The sequence below is a fragment of the Eutrigla gurnardus genome (genome assembly GCF_963514095.1).
Source record: "Eutrigla gurnardus genome assembly, chromosome: 2".
NCBI classification, from domain to species: Eukaryota; Metazoa; Chordata; class Actinopteri; order Perciformes; family Triglidae; genus Eutrigla; species Eutrigla gurnardus.
Genome location: NC_139916.1, coordinates 22,715,838 through 22,729,829, shown reverse-complemented (window position 1 = coordinate 22,729,829; position 13,992 = coordinate 22,715,838). Strand labels below are relative to the sequence as shown.

Below are 13,992 nucleotides of genomic sequence, written 5' to 3'. Positions count from 1 at the left end.
TTTTTAGCCAGTCTCTCACACATTATCTAGACTGGAGCAGGTTAACTGTGCAGCATAAGTTAAAACAGCGATCTATCCCAGGAAGAACCGTAAGAAGTGAACCATCGACTGAACACCCAGGGTTAAATTCCTAGTACAAGTTTTTATTCTTAAATCACAAACACAAGAAAGCAATTTAGATCAGACTTATAAAATGGATTACCAGACCCCGGCCTAAACCCTAACCCAGCCTGTCAATGCTTCTGAACAAACTAGTAACAGGAAAGAAGCTAAACGTATGAATGAGTCATTGTCTATGAAAATTCTTCATCATTTTGTTTTTGCCAAAAAGGAAACCCAAACACTATTAAATTGTTTTGTTGGGCAATAACTACTCACTGATACATGACGGTTTTTGACACATTCAATATATTGACATGCAGCAGTGAATACAATAGAAGATTTACAGCACATCATTCAGTTAGGGACTCCAAATGTAACCGTCATGTGAATCATATTTTACATGTTCTAGGACAAACATTCATGAGAAATAAAGCTTGTGCTGCCAAAAAAAAGTATGTACAATAAAAAAAATGATATTTAATGGTCAATTTCACTCCCATTGTTGACTATTTTCCTTTTGTGAAGGATTTTGACATCTCATCACTTCTCATAATGTGATTAAAACAGTGTAATGGTGACATGGATTTATTGTGTAGATGAGGGCTCCACAGCTAAAGTTGCATATTTTGGCAAAAATGCACGTTTGTTTGTATGGAATATTTGTTTTACCTTATTGAAACAGATATTAACAGAACTATACAAGAAGGAATAACAATTTAAACTGTGTGTTAAATGCGTGTCTACATGTACATGTAGGGGAGATGGAGATGACACATACAGAGCATTCAGTTAGAGATTAAATGCATCGTTTGATATAGATAATCACTTTAGCTTTTTGGTTGGAAATGTGGATTTAGGAAAATAAAAGTGAATTTAAACAGTATATAAAGAAGAGTAGATATGATCGGCTAAAACACAGTGACTCCACAGTTTGGTATAAGGGCCATAGAAAGTCGCTTTGCGTTGGCTGTTAGCAGTACTACTACCAGTGCTGGTTTGCACTGCAACTTTGAATGTACTATGTTTAATTATGTCATGTGGACTTTGAATTCTGAAGTCACATTGTGAGGCAAGATCAAAGCTCCACATTTTTTTCAGCAAGAACCTTTACCCTCAATATACTTTCTGTGAAGATGGGATTTTATTTTGAAATGTAACATGCGGAGGGGTTCAGAACATCATGGATTGAAGCATAGTACCACTGACCAAGCTGCATTATTCAAAATGTGTTGCCATTCCCAGGCTGAACATTAAAATTCTAACTTCGGAAAAAATTTGATAGGAACTTGGTTAAAGGGGTTTGTTGCGTAAAGCAGGATGTAAATAGGGCAAAGTGAAGGGAGGATTTATCCCGTTTCCAGCAACTCTGAGGGAGGAACACACAAAAAAGTTGGAGGGAAATGTCAGATTCTGCCTCTGGAAAAGAAGTACTGATGTAAGAATTGAAGCAATACGACTGGTTAAAAAGTTAAATCTACCTTTTGTAAAGCTCCTCGAGGAAACAAGCCACTTTAATGCAACGTCTCCTGGGTAAAAATATATTTAGAGTTGAAGCATGTTCGACACAATCCTCAAAATTACAAGTGTTTGTGCAATTTTGCTGTTACAGAGAAGCAGAGAAGAACACTGTTATCCCACCCCTGCTGTGATTTAGCATAGACAGCACAAAGTGCGGGAGCAAAACAAAACTACTGAAAAACAGATATAAAAAGGGCTCTGAAACTGTTTGAGTAGACCGCATTCTCATTAATCTCAGATTCTCTACCTTCCAGCTCTGTCTCCTGTCTCCACCTACAGAAAAGAGGCCTTTTATCTTCATACGTCATATAAAGAGTTGTCAGAATCTGTGTCTTGGGTACATCAATGTTGCAAGGCTGTGCCGTCGAGAGCAGATTTATGCATATGAAAGTGTGTCTTTTGAAAGCCCCAAACCCTGTGCCTATTAGTCTAATGCCTGTTGTGTCTGCTGTGATGGTTTCTTTTAAACATGTCACATCAGAGTTAATTTGATAGATGAAATTATGATGTGGGGGGGCAGAGGGTATACATTAGGGGTGGGCGGATCGATCCAAATATAGTTTCGATACCAAGGTGAGTATTGGTATTGGATCGATACTAGCGTGATGAGATCGATATTTTTGTTGTAGTTTCTCTTCTGTAAGTTCAGCAAATCACTGGGATTTCTTCACAGAGTTTGTGTGAGCACAGCGGTCCTCTCCACCTCTCACTCCGCTCACTCAGGTTCACTAGGCCCCTCCTCTGCTCTCCCCCTCCTCTCCCCCGCTGCCTGTAAAATGCAGACGTGAACATATTATTGTTTCTAAACAAAAACATGTAGTTGTGAACATGGGAACAGGGCCCAAAAGGGCACCTCAAGGGATAATTCCTTTGAGTTCTTTGTGAGCAAAAAGCCAGGTTCAGTAGTAGTTTGCACTTGCACTAATTTGCACTATTTACTTTATTGTTGTATTGATATTATTACATTGTTTTTGTAGCAAGATATTTTTACATTCTTAACAAACAAAATGTTTTATTTTGTGCAGTGTTCATGTTTGCAACTTGGCTAAAATCTTTTTCCTGTGTTTTATTATTATCATAATCATAATCAATTCATTAAAGGCAAAAGTACAAAATCATTCAATGAACAGGAATTTTCAAGTAAAAATGATTGGTATCGGCAATACTTGGTATCGGATCGATACCAAAATGTGCAGTATCGCCCACAACTAGTATACATTGCTCGCCGTGACAAACCGGTTCCCCTCTTTTCTCTTTAAAGATTTTCAGCTTATTGTTTTGGTTTATAGGCCTGCACATTTTAATTGTTTTTGAGCAGTCTTACTGTCCCCAGTGATTATTTCCAACAGAAGTTGCACAGATATAGCTCTGATACACCCACTGCCTATCAGGGAACAAACTGCAGACAGTGTTACTTATCTACGAGGGGTTGTTAGACACCATTGCCACTCAAAGCTGGAGTTGGCAACATTGGAGAAGCCAGTAAGAGTACACTAGATTTTAAAAGTATCTAAGGAAAACACCCAGCCCAGTGAGCTCTTTTCAGATGGAAGTATAGCTTCAAAACCTGCTAAATCTAATAAGAAAGCCGCTAGCCTGTCCGTTCAGGCCTCCCTCCAAAGGCCAGAAATTATGAACATAGGCGATGAATATGACTATTGTTAGTACACACAGCAGTCAAGCTAGCAGCTTGTAGAAGACTCCGTTGATGCGCAATGAATGAAAAAGGCCACAGATACCAGTTCTTTGTCAGGGTATTTTTCAGAGCATCATATTGATAGTTGTGAAAATATAACAAAAAGAGATTTCTAAAACACAATACCCGCCCTAGATTTAATCCATTGATCTGTATCCGTGTGACATGTTGGAACCTGGTCAGCTTGGAAAATCACATTAGAGTGTCCAGCACACGTTGACCTGGAGTTACTGTAGAAACTACTTTTCTGCTATTGCTTTTGTTAAGGTCTGTTTTTTCAGAGTCCTCCCTTTTCAACTCAAACTGATAAAGTACCCGCGCAGCTAAAGATAACACACAAGTGAGAGCCTCACAAATTTACTGTTGCCTGATGATAAAAAAATTGAAGTTGATATATGTCCTGGATACACAGAGCATATCCAGCTGTTATATTGTTTACAAAGGTAGGTTGCAAGGCTTACTTGTGCTTGCAATGGTCCAACCATGACACACGTTATGACAGACTCCACTTACTAACTCATTTCAAAGGACACATTCCCAGGCACTTAACAAGCAAAAGCAAAATATGCAAATAAGCAAATTTCGATAAGCAAAATATTTATGACAGAAAGAAAAATCAAACCAAGGCTGATGCTCATAATTGGAGTGATACTTTAACCCCCAAACAATTCAGATTGCTGTGGACAAGGTACAATGATTAAAAAATTACAAATAGGATAAAAGGATGAATGTATTCCTCCCTGCTGCCACTGCAGTACTAAAATTAGAACTATACTACTACTACTACTACTACTACTACTACTGCAACCATGACTAACGCTATTTCTATCAGGACTTATACTAATACCACGATTACTAACCATGGATACTACTCACTGCAGTTACCACTAATAGTAATTTTTTTCACAAATATTCACTTTTACAATGCTAATATTCCCTTAACATTATTCTCTTACTTGCAAGTGGGTTCAATAGTACTCAAGCCTCAGATATCATGGACAGAATATACTGCAGCTGCCTTTGGCCAAAAGGAAATGATTGATGATGCTTCAGGGCCTAAGAGGGAGAGACAATCAATGTATTCAGTCAGTAACAAATTACCAGAAAATTGAAAGATTGATAGATTTTCGCCCATACAGTTAACAGCTTAATGGGATTTTTCATGTGCAAAATGAGGACAATAAACACAAGTGTACAAACGGGACCTTTTTGTACTTTCACAGCAGTCGCAAGGCTATTATGAGAAAAGCTACTGTGACACACAAAGATTGCATACCACAAAGGAAATGCCTCGAACTGTGTCCTTTTATACAAAGTTTTGAGCAAAGAAATGTATCAATTTATTTCAAGTTACATTTTTTTAGTTATCTGGCACCGTAGATAAAATAAAATAACTGGTTTTGTTTTTGATATATGCACTAAGTTTGCCACCCAAACTCTGGCCATGCAACAAACAGTCTAATAATCGATCTTGCATAGGCTTGTTCCAAGAGGAAATTGATGCGTTTGTGTGGGAGGTGAATGAATCGCACCTTGAATTAAATTAGTTTGGGGGAGATAACATGTTTGGTTAATGTACTGCACTGGCCCTACGAGATCCATTGTCCAATCTTCAATGATACCAGCACCAGCCAAACAGCACCAATGGTGATGGAAGAGACAGCTTAAGTAGAAGTGAATCCAGCAGATGGTGTCTAACATCTGTAGAGGATGTAGCCACCTTTGTGACATTGCTTTCTGTCAGATGATCGCACAACGGCCACATAGTCGGAAAGTTATTTTATGTCAAACCGTGTGGGAAAGCTTTTGAATGAAATGTGATTCATGCTTGTGTGCAGTGCAAATAGCACAGAGCACAAAAGTGTTGTGTGCTTTTGACCCGTTCTGAGAGCACAGATATTTCTCCTCACCAAGCAAGATCACAAAAAGATAATTCAAATTGAACATTTCTTCTGACACACAGGGAGAAGTGAATAATCTTTACTATCATCGTATGTTTCAAGAATCACTACAGCAAGTAAAACACAAGTATTTATTTTACACTGGTATGCAACTAAGGGAGGAAATACTCAAAGAGGCTGTGAAATGTAAAACTAGATTTTTGGACCTTTTGAGTGAAATAATCAATTAGTTATTTGTCTCTCAAATCACAAAACATATTTAAGATTTCAGCACCACCTATCATTTCCTTTACAAAGACTAAGTCAGTAGCTCCGAAGCACTCATTAATATTTCAACCTTGATTAATACATGTAAATTGCTCCAGTCCAAACAAGGATTTAAGACAAGCACACTGGACGGCTTATTTATTGAAAAAGCAAATGCAGAAATTTGCAAGGACTTGGTCAATCCATCAACCAAGAGGAGTGGAGCAATAAACAGGAAATACAGTGATTGACTTTCAGATACATGTTTATAGCCTTGATGTTACCCATCTCCGAGCGTCCCACTGACTAAAGCAAACCATTACCTTCTATTTCAACATTTATTCCAATAACGTAATCCTAAAACTAACAACATGCAGCAGCATGCAGCTGTTCTTGGCGGCTCTCATCACCTTTTGCTAGGCTGATTATAGGATGATGATAATAGGAAAAAAGTTAGGTGACATAGTATAAAGAGCAACAAAGTCGACATCAGGGACGTGGTCGGGGTGGACTGATTGGTCAAACAAATATAGGACTTTGACCCAGCAGACCACTGTTTATGTCCCATGTGAAACCAAATGTCAATGTTGAGTTATTTTAATGTATGTGAAGTTAACTTACATAATGATATTATTTGATGTACTAATGCACTTACTTATTTTGAGCCAGACCTCCTTTTCCTAAACCTAGGTAGTTTTGTTACCTATAACCAAAGTCGGACCATTTCCCAATGTTAACCACGTGTTCTCTGACCGTTACATTTATGTATGAGGATGTGTTGTAGGGCAGCTAATTTAGGAAATGCTGGGGAAGGACGAGCTACCGAGCTAATTAGCTAGACATCCGTCTTCCCGGAGATGCATCCACTCTCTTCCTGGCGAGCTGCTACAACACTTTCCTGCCCCACTGACTTGTGTCAACACCATAACTACTAACAATCGTCTTTTTTTTTCTCTACTAGTTAAATGACCTCAGAAAACATTTCAACATCCGTTCTACTATTATTCTTATTTCTATTGGAATACATTTATTATTATTAGATGCTGGTATCCATAACATTTCTTTAATCAATATTTTGTTTTTATTATGCTCGTCATAAGGTGCTATTTAGAAGATGATCATTCACAGCTTTTCAGGTTGAATTGGTCAATGAAAACCATTTAAATCAAAGACATTTTCTTTGAAAATAAGTCAGGGTCCCTCACAAGGGACCGAGCTGGGTCAGTCTAATGTGTCAGCCATAAGAAACAGCTCCATGCTGTGTATCCACATCACTGCTCATATGGGTGGCACATCCAGACAGCTCTGAATTTAAGAGTAACTTCTCCAAACTGTATCATCCCGCCACAAGTGCCAGTCCAATGTTAAGAACTCATCTAAAGAAAAACTGAACTTGAGCTAAGGAACTTATTTTAGGAGAAAACTTTGGTTCCAGTACAGGAGTGTTGACCTACGTAGACAGAAAATATACGTGCTGCTTTTCAAATATTTTGGGAGGGATTTTTTCCTTTTCCAGTTCACTCTAGAAAAAAGATAGATAGAGGTCAGCATTTTTCAGTCACAGAATTTCCCTCAAATATTTCAACATAACAAAAACAGGGCATGGGCCATTAGCAACATCATATTAAGCCTTATCTTAATGTTCAAAAAAAAAAGTTAACCCTATATTTGGTTTCCCCAAAATCGCACGAGGACCCAGCATGGCACCCCTATCCCCATTTGAAGTGGATTACAGTATTAGGTGAACTAAAGACAAATGCAGATTTTAAACCATTTGAACAGAATAATTTTCAACATGGTTGTTGTTTTTACACCTGGGAGACAGAACCCCACTCACTATATTATTTGTCAATTATCTTCATGACATACAAACTCTGATGCCAGATGATATTTAGCATCATGCTCGGTAATTCAGCATCATAGGATGAGATCAGGCCTAATCAAGTGACACGGTGTATGTACAGTACACTGATGTTCTGATATCTGATGTTTCCAGCTTGAACGCTGTAGATGCACTGATAATGAAATGACCATGTGAAGGCTAAGGCGAGCGGGCTTGATTGGCCTTCTGAATACGGACATGATTGTCTGGCATAAATTAATACAGCTTTGTGGTTGAATGAAACTGCATCTCTTATCTTATACAAAATAGATTGTGTCCTATTCCATAGCCAAGTCATAATCCAGCTAATTGCACTTTGATACAATGACTACAGAATCACATTTATCTGAAACACAGCCTTCTGAAATGGTCTGCTAAATAAACAGTGCCTTTCTGCAATGCCTATTTATTTCATCTGAGGAAGAGATGAATAGGTATACCTGCACGCTGCATCATCTGCAGTTCTTTACAATCTTCACTTCACATGAACAATTCTAGATGTAGAAACACTCATCAGATACTTTTCCTTCTCTATGAAGGATTTCAACCAGCAACAACATGCAATTAATGACAATGACCATATTCTATATCATAATTTCATCATTAGAAATACCCATTGAGCAGCTGCAACATGTCCACTTGGCATATTGCCAAATTTGTATTCAAAATGTGTAGCAGCAAATTATGAATCTAATTTGCTCTATATGTTTGTGAATGTAGGTTAAATAGCTGTATGATGTAACACTGACTGATTAGTTGAATTAAAATAGAAATAAAAACAGTGCCGACCGGCACAAGAATATGTCCTTAGTGTTGTCTTCATTCTCCAGAAGCGTTTGCTACTATTATGGTGCCCTTGAGCAAGACACTTCAGACTAGTGGCACTCTGCAGCGCACAGGTCTCTTTGTGTGAAACATAATTCTACTCAGGAATGTCACTTCCTAAAAGGTTAAAAATTTGTTTTTCAAGAGACATTTTGGATGAAGAAATTCATTTGTTGGCCTCTATGGTTTCACCTTCAGGCAGTGTGTGTTAAAGAGGGACTAAGCTAAGACTATGCACTGCATTGTTTCACAAATTCTGTAAAACTGACACCACAATGCAGTGAATAAACACAGTATACAATTTCTTCCGGCTTTTGCCTTTTCACTGGTATTTGTTCTCCTTCAGATACACGGATAACATGATGCATCATAGATGATTTCTTGCAATATATTTTGGAATGCAGAATCGCAGTATTGTTATATCATCGTTATTGGGGGCAAAATATTGTGACATTATTTTATTGTGAGTTACTCTGTGATTCCCACTCCGAGTTAATAAATCACAATAGTCAGCTATTCAGGGACAAGTCTACCTCTGCTGCCAGCACAAAATTATATTAAAGTAACCAAGCCTTACCAAAATGCCATTTTGATTTTCATAATGTCATTGTTACTTGTGCTCAGTTATTTGTTAAAATCTGAAAGGCATAGAATAAGAATTCCCTGAAGGAAATAACAGAAAGCTTGTATATTAACCATGGATAACCTGACCTCGCTACTTTGCCTTCATTTCCATCTCTTGTCCTAATTTACTCCTTTCACTCGAAATAACCCTCTCTTTCTTTTAACATAATCAGCAAACACCGTTTAGTCTGATGCTCCAGTTCTGGGTTCATAAAGCCTTTGAATGCTCCAAAAGCTCCTGGTGAGAAAGATGCATGGATGTGTTGTGTAGTTTTAGACAACCCTTGTTGTTTTTATATGGACAATTGTGTTATTTTGTCATGTAACTCAGGTTATTTCACTGATACAATGCCCTATGTTTATATGGCGTAAGTACTGATTTATTTCATTATACATTTCCTTTCGTGCACCTTTAATTTCTTTAAAAAAACAAAAAACAAAATACAAGATCCAACCTTAAAAATGCTTGTCCTTTGTAAAAGCTGCTTGAATTTCATTGACAAATATCAATATAAGGCAGTGCGGTGTTCAGGCTGTATTTGTCACATCCTTTTGAGTCCTTTAATCTTGATTCAGACAAGGAAAATAACAATGTCTATGGGGAACTCAGTGTGATCGCCTGCCTATATTGTACTAAATGAAGGAGGAAAGATGGCTCTCACACAGAAGCCACACCCAGTGGAGCACAATACACCTCTGGAAACGTGCTCTTGTGCGACTTCAGGAACAACAAATCCTCATTTAATTCAGGTGTATTATCAAGGAGAGTCATGAACCTGCTCTCATCCCGAAAATGCCTGGAAAGAAGACGTTTGCAGGCCTTATGTAAGTGCATTAAATAATGCAGCACTCCCCGAGCTCGGATCCCTCCCCTGAAGTCGGCTGCTGCTGTGTGTGGCGTTGCTCTTATTAAGCACTCAATTAAAGTAATTCACAAGGAGATGCAGGCGCGCAACAATGTTTGAATTAGGGATCGTTGCAGGCTCAGACAGTCTGGGAAGACTTTCCCCCAAAGGACCGCGGCGCCTTGGAACCAAAGGCGTAGAAGTGACAGAGCATCGTGAAGCATCGAGAAAATGCAGAGAAATTATTCTAATATGATTGGATTACAAATGGAGCATTTACAGAACCAAGGAGAATAGATAAATAGAGCAGGAAACGGAGCAGTCTCAATGAGCCGTCTCGGATATTTTCCTCCTTCAATCTAAATATTAAAAATGGAACAGAGATGGGGCTCGGGTAAACAGCACTCAGGAGCCTCTGCTGTATTATAGCCAAGTGTACTTATTCCTCACAGCTGTCTCAAGGGCTCCCAATGCATGGTGAAGATGGCAATTTTGTATAAATTATGCTTATTCACGCATTCCTTTGACATAATTAAGCAACAACCTTTCATCCTCTGAGAAGTGAAGTAAAGTGGGTGGAAGATTGTGCATGCAGATAAAAGATTTGTTTCAGTGAAATCCAGTCTGTTTTGGACGGAGAAACATGAAACAAAGAGAAACTGCATTTTGGAGAGTTGTTTTTTTTTTTTTTTGCAACTCCCCGAAAGAGAATTAGTGAGTAACCTCCTTTTGTTTTACTTTCCTTAAATGCTGACTCTATAAGCCACCTTAATACAGTGAAACAAAAATTTTTTTACAGTTTGGCCAAGGAATAAACGCGTACTTTTCTGGTTTCCTGCTAGACGTGCAGGATTTTCTTGACCACTCGCGGCTCAAGCTTGTCAAACAACTCTATTATGGCAGATTCCAACAAGTAATGCATGCCATACATAAAACCACACTGCACTCCGGTAAAGTGGTATCAGGGGCCTGCAGCTCCCCTCATCCATTATGGCATAGTGGAAAAAGCTCACAGTGCTGGTTACTTTGAAAATCTAGCAGCAGCGCTTAACAACTGACAGCAGGCAGCATTTGTTTTTCCATATTTGCTGCTTGTTGCTATGTTTATCTCCAAAAAGTGATTGTTAACCAGATCAGCAAAGAGGTCGCATAAATACACAGTTCAGATGTCACTGTCTGTTATAGTGGGTGCAAGGATGATGGATGCTTGACAGCAGGGGAAAGAAGAGGGGAAAAATCAGCTACATAAATGTTTCTTTGGTTTGCTTTTTTTCTCGTATAATAGTGTACATTAGGATTTCAACTCACAGTTATTCTTATTAGATTAATATGGCGATGTCTGTTAATTAATTAACCATATAAAATGCAAAATAGGCAAAATAGTTGCCTCTTTTAGTTTACTGAATAATCAATTTATTACATGTTGAAACAAACAGTTTCAGGTCTCAGGTGTATTTTATGGCCTCTAAAATGCAACTCTGTCTCCTACACAATTACATTCCAATACAACTAACCGGCAATCTCAATTACGTTTAGAGGGAACCGTATTTTCTCCTGGATTACGGTCACCGTTTTAAACACAGGTTAACATTGTATATTAAAAAAAAAAATCTCCAATGTAATTGGTGACAAATTAGGTTTCCCTTGAAATCTAATTCTCCATTTTTTGACGAGACAGGAATGCGAAAGTTATTACAAGCTAGTTTGAGAAGAATAAAACACGAGGTTGAACCGCTCTGTCAGGGTTTACAAGAAAAAAACTGTACCGAACGGCAGTCATTTTTTGCTCCAACAACAACACCATCCACTAAGAACGATCCATTCTGATAAGAACAGTCCAGCCTAACTACGTAGAAAACAGCGGGAAGCAACACGTAGCATATTAGCCGCTCCGTCAACAACTTTGTGCAGTTCCAACAACTGACAGGCTGATGCTGCAACTATTATGACTAATGTGAAGTGTCATAATAGTTGGCTGTAATGATGTCACAAAACAATCCCATGTGAAGCGGAGTAGCTCTGTATGTAACACAAGAAGGAAACAGCCACGCGTGGAAACTTCTCCATCAATATCTCACACAAAACAAACACATCCTCCCTTCCGTCCATTGCTAGAGCTGCAGCTTTCCTGAAGAAATCACAATGACACTTTTCCTCGATACTTGCCGCGGAAACCTCGCGATCAAATTTTCATGCCGCGTCTCTAAAAGCACCTATGCTGAAATATATTTTAATGTGACTTGTGTGTCTCCGTCACCTGCGACAGGCGAGTTGGCCTCCAGGATGTCACGACCATTAAGAGCTGCAAGGTTGCGTGACGCAGCCGTTGGACGCCAGACAACGTGAAGCTTCAGTTTGTGCCTGTAGGATCTTGATTAAACATGTGGGAAGTGGTTAAATCGCCTCTCAACTGCCCGGACCTCAAGTCAGCCATGTTTTTCTTTGACTCTGAAATATTCATGCTTGGCTCTCAAGAGAGTCTCTGCTCTCTTCTCTTGGGGGGGGATATCGACGCTCATGTTTCACAAAATAAGTCTGAACTGTAGAATAATCTTTCTGGACAATTGTTAAGGTGAAGTTTTGTCTCGTCTTGCTCCGCTAACCCGAAGAAGAAAGTCAGCTCTTATCCAGTCAGATGTGCATATCACATTAAGAGCTGCTCTCCAGCCTGCCACACACTTTAATGGTGAATGTACGTACAGCATCGGATAGATGCTCATTTGCAGCATGGTGCCGCCGCTCTGACAGGTGTTACCATCACACTGGTGCACTTTCCCTGACTGTTACATGGCAGGCTTATTTTTATGTTTCCGGAGCAGCGGAGAGAGCATCACTTTGGGTTATGGTTTGGGCAGAAGTTGGCATGTGGGATGTGCTGAAGCTGCACAGATGCTCACATCTATTAAACATATTAAAGTAGGCTTACGTGGCATTTGCTGTCCATCAGGCTGCAGGCCCAACACATGCTGCCATTGGACAGTCAGTGACTGGCAGCTGCACTGATAAACACCATTAGAGCAGTGACATGACAGTGTTGATCTCCAGTTTGGAGCACCAAACTGTAAACAAGATGCAATTTATTTTTCTAAATTAGTTTAAACCTTAAAGTTCACGAATCAAGATGAGTTAGAAGACTTGATTTTAAGGATGTCTACATGTTGGATGTGGAGTTTTCTCCCGGGTTTTTTTCCTTTTTTTAATCCGTGACTAGACGGATTCCCGTGACCACACGCTGTAGGTGGTCAACAGCGGCGGCGGGCACCGTAATCAACAAAAATCCGCAGGGATTATTCATGGGAGGGTCAACGCACCAGGATTACTAAACATCTGCACTGATCTGGGAACCGCACGCGCGCACACACACTCGCAGATTACTTTGGTCCCTCGTGACAGTCTGACAACAAAGTAGATGCAGGCGAATGAGATCAACGGAGGGTGAAATTCAGAGAAGGCAATCCCGCCTGCTGCCCCCTCCTTACACAGCGTCAGGGTTTTAACGTAATCTGTGAAAAGTTAGGATGTACTGGGTTTTATTCGCGTCTGAGTTGATAGAGATTTAACTTGAGGTGCTGAAGTTACTCTATGGATTATAATGATATAATATTAATAGTAATATTCTTACCTGGTTTGACGGCAGTGATGTCTCCGAGGAATTTAGAGCCTCAGATTAATCCGTATTTTACCACTAAACAAAATTGTGCACACAGACATCACCGTCGAGTCGCGGCGACGCTCCAACAACAAAAAACAACAACAACAAACAAAACAACAACAAAAAATATCCGTGTGATTTTTGCGCAAAAGATGTTGCGCTTTCTTTTCGTGCCGCGTTACATTCACGGGCCGTGCCGTTCTCTGCCGTTCTGTTCTGTTCGGCGCGGCTCCACTACTGTGCCTCCTCCATCCCTCTCTCTCTCTCTCTCTCTCTCTCTCTCTCTCTCTCTCTCGCTCTGTCTATGTCTATGTCTCTCTCTCTCTCTCTCTCTCTCTCTCTCTCTCTCTCTCTCTCTCTCTCTCTCTCTCTCTCTCTCTCTGTCTCTCTCTCTCTATCTCTCTAGCACAAGAAGCCTATCTGACGGCGTGGCGTCTCGCAGGTTGCATATTGGAAAGTGAAGCCTTGGTGTGCTCACTCACTCCGATGCGTCAAGTGTCTCCCTCCCTCCGTGCTGGAGCGGAGCGGAGCGGGACGCAAGAGCACGCGGCCGCCGGAGACAGAGAGAGAGAAGGAGAGAGAGAGGGGGCGGGGGGGGGGGGAGGAAAGAGAGAGCGCTGTCTTGTCTGTCTGCCCCCCTCCGCTCCCGAAAAAAAACCCTCCTCACGGCTCCGGCCATCCAAGCGGAACCGACTCCGTCT

General features: G+C 39.9%; 1 protein-coding gene across 1 annotated transcript in view; it reads right to left on the bottom strand.

Moving 5' to 3' along the window:
• Positions 1-13,398, bottom strand: part of cntn4 (contactin 4) — a 148,559-nt gene extending 135,161 nt beyond the window's left edge. The window contains exon 1 of the mRNA XM_084024040.1: positions 13,262-13,398. The gene's annotated coding sequence lies outside the window, so the exon portion shown is untranslated. The remainder of the gene's footprint in view (positions 1-13,261) is intronic.
• Positions 13,399-13,992: the final 594 nt, after the last annotated feature.